Raw genomic sequence first — 7,044 nt, forward strand, 5'->3', positions numbered from 1 at the left:
AGTAACGCCCCACAATCGCGAGTTTGAAGCTCGTCACAGTCATTTAATCCTCGAATCCTACTCAGAATACCACAACAAGGTTTAGACCTTCTGGATTCTCTTGAATGCCACCATCAATTCTAGCTTATACCACGAAGATTCCGGTTAAGAAATCCAAGAGATATCCATTCAATCTAAGGTAGAACGGAGGTAGTTGTCAGGCACACGTTCATAGGTGAGAATGATGATGAGTGTCACGGATCATCACATTCATCAAGTTGAGGAACAAGTGATATCTTAGAACAAGAATAAGCTGAATTGAATAGAAGAACAATAGTAATTGCATTAATACTCGAGGTACATCAGAGCTCCACACCTTAATCTATGGTGTGTAGAAACTCCACCGTTAAAAATACATAAGAACAAGGTCTAGGCATGGCCGAGAGGCCAGCCCCCATGATCTAAGATAGCATAAGACTACTCAAAGATAGCTACCAAGATGATCTAAGAACTAGACGTCCAAAGATGAAAACACAATAACCAAAGGTCCGATTTATAGAGAACTAGTAGCTTAGGGTTTACAAAAATGAGTAATTGACATAAAAATCCACTTCCGGGCCCACTTGGTGTGTGCTTGGGCTGAGCATTGAATCTTTCTTGTGTAGAGACTTTTCTTGGAGTTAAACGCCAGCTTTTGTGCCAGTTTGGGCGTTTAACTCCCATTCTTGTGCCAGTTCCGACGTTAAACGCCAAAATTCTTAAGCTGATTTGGAACGCCGGTTTGGGCCATCAAATCTCGGGCAAAGTATAGACTATTATACATTTATGGAAATCCCAGAATGTCTACTTTCTAAAGCAATTGAGAGCGCGCCAATTGGGCTTCTGTAGCTCCAGAAAATCCACTTCGAGTGCAGGGAGGTCAGAATCCAACAGCATCTGCAGTCCTTTTTAGCCTCTGAATCAGATTTTTGCTCAGGTCCCTCAATTTTAGCTAGAAGATACCTAAAATCATAGAAAAACACACAAACTCATAGTAAAGTCCAGAAAAGTGAATTTTAAATAAAAACTAATAAAAATATAATAAAAACTATCTAAAACATACTAAAAACATACTAAAAATAATGCCAAAAAGCGTATAAATTATCCGCTCATCAAGATACTTATGTAATTCATTGGTGGGAATTTCAGATAAGTGTATGAAGATGCCTCATTCCTTTTGAATCTCCACTTTCCTACTGCCTTTATTCAATCCTTCATACTCCTTTCTATGGTAAGCTGTATGTAGGGGGATCACCGTTGTCAATGGCTACCGTCCATCCTCTCAGTGAAAATGGTCCAGCTACGGGTTACATAGGGCTAATCATCTGTCGGTTCTCGATCGTGTAGGAATAGGATTTACTATCCTTTTGCGTCTGTCACCATGCCCTACAGTCGCGAGTTTGAAGCTCGTCATAGTCATCCCATCCCATATCCTACTCGGAATACCACAAACAAGGTTTAGACTTTCCAGATCTCAAGAATGCTGCCAATTGATTCTAGCTTATACCATGAAGAATCTAATCGCAAAGAATTGAAGGCTCTGTTGTCAGGAAAGGCAGTCAAACGCATGGACCAGGAATCAAAGAGATACACATTTAAGCTTGTTTTCATATAGAACGGAAGTGGTTGTCAATCACGCGTTCATAAGTAAGAATGGTGATGAGTGTCACATAATCATCACATTCATCATGTTCTTGTGTGCGAATGCATATCTTAGAATAAGAATAAGCATGAGTTGAATAGAAGAACAATATTACTTTGCATTAATACTCGAGGAACAGCAGAGCTCCACACCTTAATCTATGGTGTGTAGAAACTCCACCGTTGAAAATACATAAGTGATGAAGGTTCAGGCATGGCCAAATGGCCAGCCACCATAAAAGTCTAAGATAGCATAAAACTGATACCGCTAGTACAATAGTAAAAAGTTCTATTTATACTAAACTAGTTACTAGGGTTACAGAAATGAGTAAATGATGCAGAAATCCACTTCTGGGCCCACTTTGTGTGTGCTTGGGCTGAGCATTGAAGCTTTCATGTGTAGAGGTCTTCCTTGGAGTTAAATGCCAGTTTGTAACTTGTTTCTGGCATTTAACTCTGCTTTGCAACTTGTTTCTGGCGTTTAACACCAGAATAGGGCAGAAAGCTAGCGTTAAACGCCAGTTTGCATCGTCTAAACTCGAGCAAAGTATAAACTATTATATATTGCTGAAAATCCATGAATGTCTACTTTCCAACGCAGTTAAGGGCGCGCCATTTGGACTTTTGTAGCTCCAAAAAATCTATTTCGAGTGCAGGGAGGTCAGAATCCAACAGCATCAGCAGTCCTTCTTCAGCCTCTGAATCAGATTTTTGCTCAGGTCCCTCAATTTCAGCCAGAAAATACCTGAAATCATAGAAAAACACACAAACTCATGGTAAAGTCCAGAAATGTGAATTTTTCTTAAAAATTAATAAAAATATACTAAAAATTAACTAAATCATACTAAAAACTATGTAAAAACAATGCCAAAAAGCGTATAAATTATCCGCTCATCACAACACCAAACTTAAATTGTTGCTTGTCCCCAAGCAACTAAAAATAAAATAGGATAAAAAGAAGAGAATATACAATGAATCCCACAATATCAATGAAACTTAGTCCCAAGTAGATGAGCGGGGCTAGTAGCTTTTTGCTTTTGAACAGTTTTTGCATCTCACTTTATCCTTTGAAATTCAGAATGATTGGCATCTATAGGAACTCATAATTTTATGTAGTGTTATTGATTCTCCTAGTTCAGTATGTTGATTCTTGAACACAGCTACTTTATGAGTTTTGGCTGTGGCCCTAAGCACTTTGTCTTCCAGTATTACCACCGTATACATAAATGCCACAGACACATAACTGGGTGAACCTTTTCAGATTGTGACTCAGCTTTGCTAAAGTTCCCAGTTAGAGATGTCCAGAGTTTTTAAGCACACTCTTTTTGCTTTGGATCACGACTTTAACCACTCAGTCTCAAGCTTTTCACTTGGACCTTCATAACACAAGCACATGGTTAGGGACAGCTTGATTTAGCCGCTTAGGCTTGGATTTTATTTCCTTGGGCCCTCCTATCCATTAATGCTCAAAGCCTTGAATCCTTTTTACCCTTGCCTTTTGGTTTTAAGGGCTATTGGCTTTTTCTGCTTGCTTTTTCTTTTTCTTTCTTTTTCTTTTAATTTTTGCCACTTTCTTTTTTTTCGCAAGCTTTCTTATTCACTGTTTTTTCTTGCTTCAAGAATCAATTTCATGATTTTTCTGATTATCAATAACATTTCTCTTTGTTCATCATTCTTTCAAGAGCCAACAATTTTAACATTCCTAAGCTTTACTATAAAAAATATGCACTGTCCAAGCATTCATTCAGAAAACAAAAAGTATTGCCACCACATCAAATTAATTAAACTAATTTCAAGATAAAATTTGAAATCCAAGCACTTCTGGTTCTTTTGTTATTAAGCACATTTTTCATTTAAGAGAGGTGAAGGATTCATGGAATTATTCATAGCTTTAAGACATAGACACTAGACACTAATGATCATGTAATGAAGACACAAACATAGATAGCACATAAAGCATAAAAATAAAAAAATAGAAAAATAAATAGACAAGGAGATTAAGGAATGAGTCCACCTTAGTGAGGGTGGCGTCTTCCTCTTGAAGAACCAACGGTGCTCTTGAGCTCCTCTATGTCTCTTTCTTGCCTTTGTTGCTCCATCCCTAGTGATTTTGGTGCTCCTATCCTTAGTTGCTCCCAATAGTTGTGTGGAGGAAAATGTATCCCTTGAGGTATCTGAGGGATTTCTTGATGAGGGAATTCCTCATGCTCTATTGAGGTCCATGAGTGGGTTCTCTTGTTTGCTTCATCCTTTTCATAGTGATGGGTTTGTCCTCTTCAACGAGGATGTCTTTCTCTGTGACGATTCCATCTGAATTGCATAGGGATCACCTTTTTCTTGGCCACAACTTCATAGAAGTGGTCTTGATAGACCTTTGAGATGAATCTTTTCATCTCCCATGACTCGAAGGCAGAAGCTTTTGCCTTTCCTTTCCTTTTTCTAGAGGTTTCTCCGGCCTTAGGTGCCATAAATGGTTATGGAAAAACAAAAAAACAATGCTTTTACAACACCAAACTTAAAAAGTTTGCTCATCCTCGAGCAAAAGAAGAAAGAAAGAAGAGGAAGAACAAGAAAATAGAGGAGATAGAGGGAGATAGAGAGAGAGGTGGGGTAGGTGGGGATCCTGTGGGGTCTACAGATCCTGAGGGGTCAAGGATTTTTCATCCCTACTCCAATCAGGCATGTAAACGCCCTTAGTGTGCAATCCTGGCATTTAATGCCAGACTGTTGCTTGGTTCTAGCGTTAAACGCCAGCTTTTATTCCTTTCATGGCGTTAAACGCCAGGCTGCAACCTATTTCTGGTGTTTAATGCCAGCTTGTTGCTTCTTTCTGGCGTTTAATGCCAGATTGTAGCCTGTTTCTGGCGTTTAACGCCAGTCTGGTGCTTCTTTCTGGCGTTTAACGCCCAGAATGGTGCTAGACTGGGCGTTAAACGCCCATTCTGCTACCCTTACTGGCGTTTAAATGCCAGTAAGTGTCTCCTCTAGGGTGTGTTGTTTTTAATGCTATTTTTTATTTTTCTTTAATTTTTGCTGTTATTTTTGTGACTCCACATGATCATCAACCTAAAAAAAGAAAATAACATAGAAAAATAAAATTGGGTTACCTCCCAATAAGCGCTTCTTTAATGTCAATAGCTTGACAGTGAGCTTTCATGGAGCTTCACAGATGTTCAGAGCATTGTTGGGACCTTCCAACACCAAACTTAGAGTTTGGTTGTGGCCTCCCAACACCAAACTTAGAGTTTGACTGTGGGGGCTTTGTTTGACTCTGCATTGAGAGAAACTTTTCTTGCTTTCTCTCCATGGTTACAGAGGGAGATCCTTGAGTTTTAAACACAAGGTAGTCCTCATTCAATTGAAGGATCAACTCTCCTCTGTCCACATCAATCACAGCTTTTGCTGTGACTAGAAAGGGTCTTCCAAGGATGATGGATTCATCCTCATCCTTTCCAGTGTCTATGATTATGAAATCAGCAGGGATGTAAAGGCCTTTGGCCTTTACTAGCACATCCTGTACCTGTCCATAAGCCTTTTTCATGGATTTGTCTGCCATCTCTAATGAGAATTTGGCAGCCTGTACCTTAAAGATTCCTAGTTTCTCCATTACAGAGAGTGGCATTAAGTTTATGCTTGACCCCAGGTCACACAGAGCCTTCTCAAAGGTCATGGTGCCTATGGTATAGGGAATTAGAAATTTATCAGGATCCTATTTCTTTTGAGGTAAAGTGTGCTGAACCCAGGTATTCAGTTCATTAATGAGCAATGGAGACTTATTCTCCCAAGTCTCATTACCAAATAGCTCGTCATTCAGTTTCATGATTGCTCCTAAATACTGGGCAACTTGCCCTTCAACAATGTCTTCATCTTCTTCAGAAGATGAATAGTCATCAGAGCTTATGAATGGTAAAAAGAGGTTCAATGGAATCTCTATGGTCTCTAGGTGAGCCTCAGATTCCTTAGGTTCCTCAATTGGGAACTCCTTTTTGTCCAGAGGACGTCCCATGAGGTCTTCCTCACTGGGATTCACGTCGTCCTCCTCCTCTGTGCATTCGGCCACACCAAGTAAGGTTATGGCCTTGCACTCTCTTTTTGGGTTCTCTTCTGTATTGCTTGGGAGAGTATTAGGAGGAGTTTCAGTGACTCTTTTACTCAGCTGGCCCACTTGTGCCTCCAAATTTCTAATAGAGGACCTTGTTTCATTCATGAAACTTAGAGTGGCCTTAGATAGATCAGAGACTATGTTTGCTAAGCTAGAGGGACTCTACTCAGAATTCTCTGTCTGTTGCTGAGAAGATGATGGAAAGGGCTTGCTATTGCTAAACCTGTTTCTTTCACCATTATTAAAGCCTTGTTGAGGCTTTTGTTGATCCTTCCATGAAAAATTTGGATGATTTCTCCATGAGGGATTATAGGTATTTCCATAGGCTTCACCCATGTAATTCACCTCTGCTATTGTAGGATTCTCAGGTTCATAGGCTTCTTCTTCAGAAGATGCCTCTTTAGTACTGTTGGATACATTTTGCAATCTATTCAGACTCTGAGAAATCATATTGACTTGCTGAGTCAACATTTTGTTTTGAGCCAATATGGCATTCAGAGCATCAATTTCAAGAACTCCCTTCCTCTGAGGCATCCCATTACTCATAGAATTCCTTTCAGAAGGGTACATGAACTGGTTATTTGCAACCATTTCAATGAGTTTCTGAGCTTATGCAGGCATTTTTTTAGGTGAATAGATCCACCTGCAGAATGGTCCAATGACATCTTAGACAATTCAGACAGACCATCATAGAATATATCCAGGATGGTCCATTTTGAAAGCATGTCAGAAGGACACTTTTTGGTCAGTTGCTTGTATCTCTCCCAAGCTTCATAGAGGGATTCACCTTCTTTCTGTCTGAAGGTTTGAACATCCACTCTAAGCTTGCTCAGCTTTTGAGGAGGAAAGAACTTGGCTAAGAAAGCCGTGACCAGCTTATCCTAAGAGTTCAGGCTATCTTTAGGTTGAGAGTCCAACCATATTCTAGCTCTGTCTCTTACAGCAAAAGGGAAAATCATAAGCCTATAGACCTCAGGATCAACCCATTGGTCTTAACAATATCACAGATCTGCAAGAATTCAGTTAAGAACTGAAAAGGATCTTCTGATGGAAGTCTATAAAACTTGCAATTCTGTTGCATCAGAGAAACTAATGGAGGCTTTAGCTCAAAATTGTTTGCTCCAATGGCAGGGATTGAGATGCTTCTTCCATGGATGTTGGAATTTGGTGCAGTAAAGTCACCAAGCATCTTCCTTGCACCTCCACAATTGTTATTGGTTTCGGCCATCTCTACTTCTTTTTCAAAAATTTCAGTAAAGTCATCTTCAGAGTGTTGTGTTTTA

At 39.6% G+C, this 7,044-nt stretch overlaps 1 non-coding gene across 1 annotated transcript; it reads left to right on the forward strand.

Annotated features, from left to right (window-relative positions):
* Positions 1-6,480: 6,480 nt before the first annotated feature.
* Positions 6,481-6,588, forward strand: LOC112793778 (small nucleolar RNA R71). Its single transcript, XR_003198473.1, has one exon. It is a non-coding gene; the product is annotated as a small nucleolar RNA R71 (small nucleolar RNA).
* The last annotated feature ends 456 nt before the right edge of the window (positions 6,589-7,044 follow it).

The sequence above is a fragment of the Arachis hypogaea genome, chromosome 3 (genome assembly GCF_003086295.3).
Source record: "Arachis hypogaea cultivar Tifrunner chromosome 3, arahy.Tifrunner.gnm2.J5K5, whole genome shotgun sequence".
Classification (NCBI taxonomy): domain Eukaryota; kingdom Viridiplantae; phylum Streptophyta; class Magnoliopsida; order Fabales; family Fabaceae; genus Arachis; species Arachis hypogaea.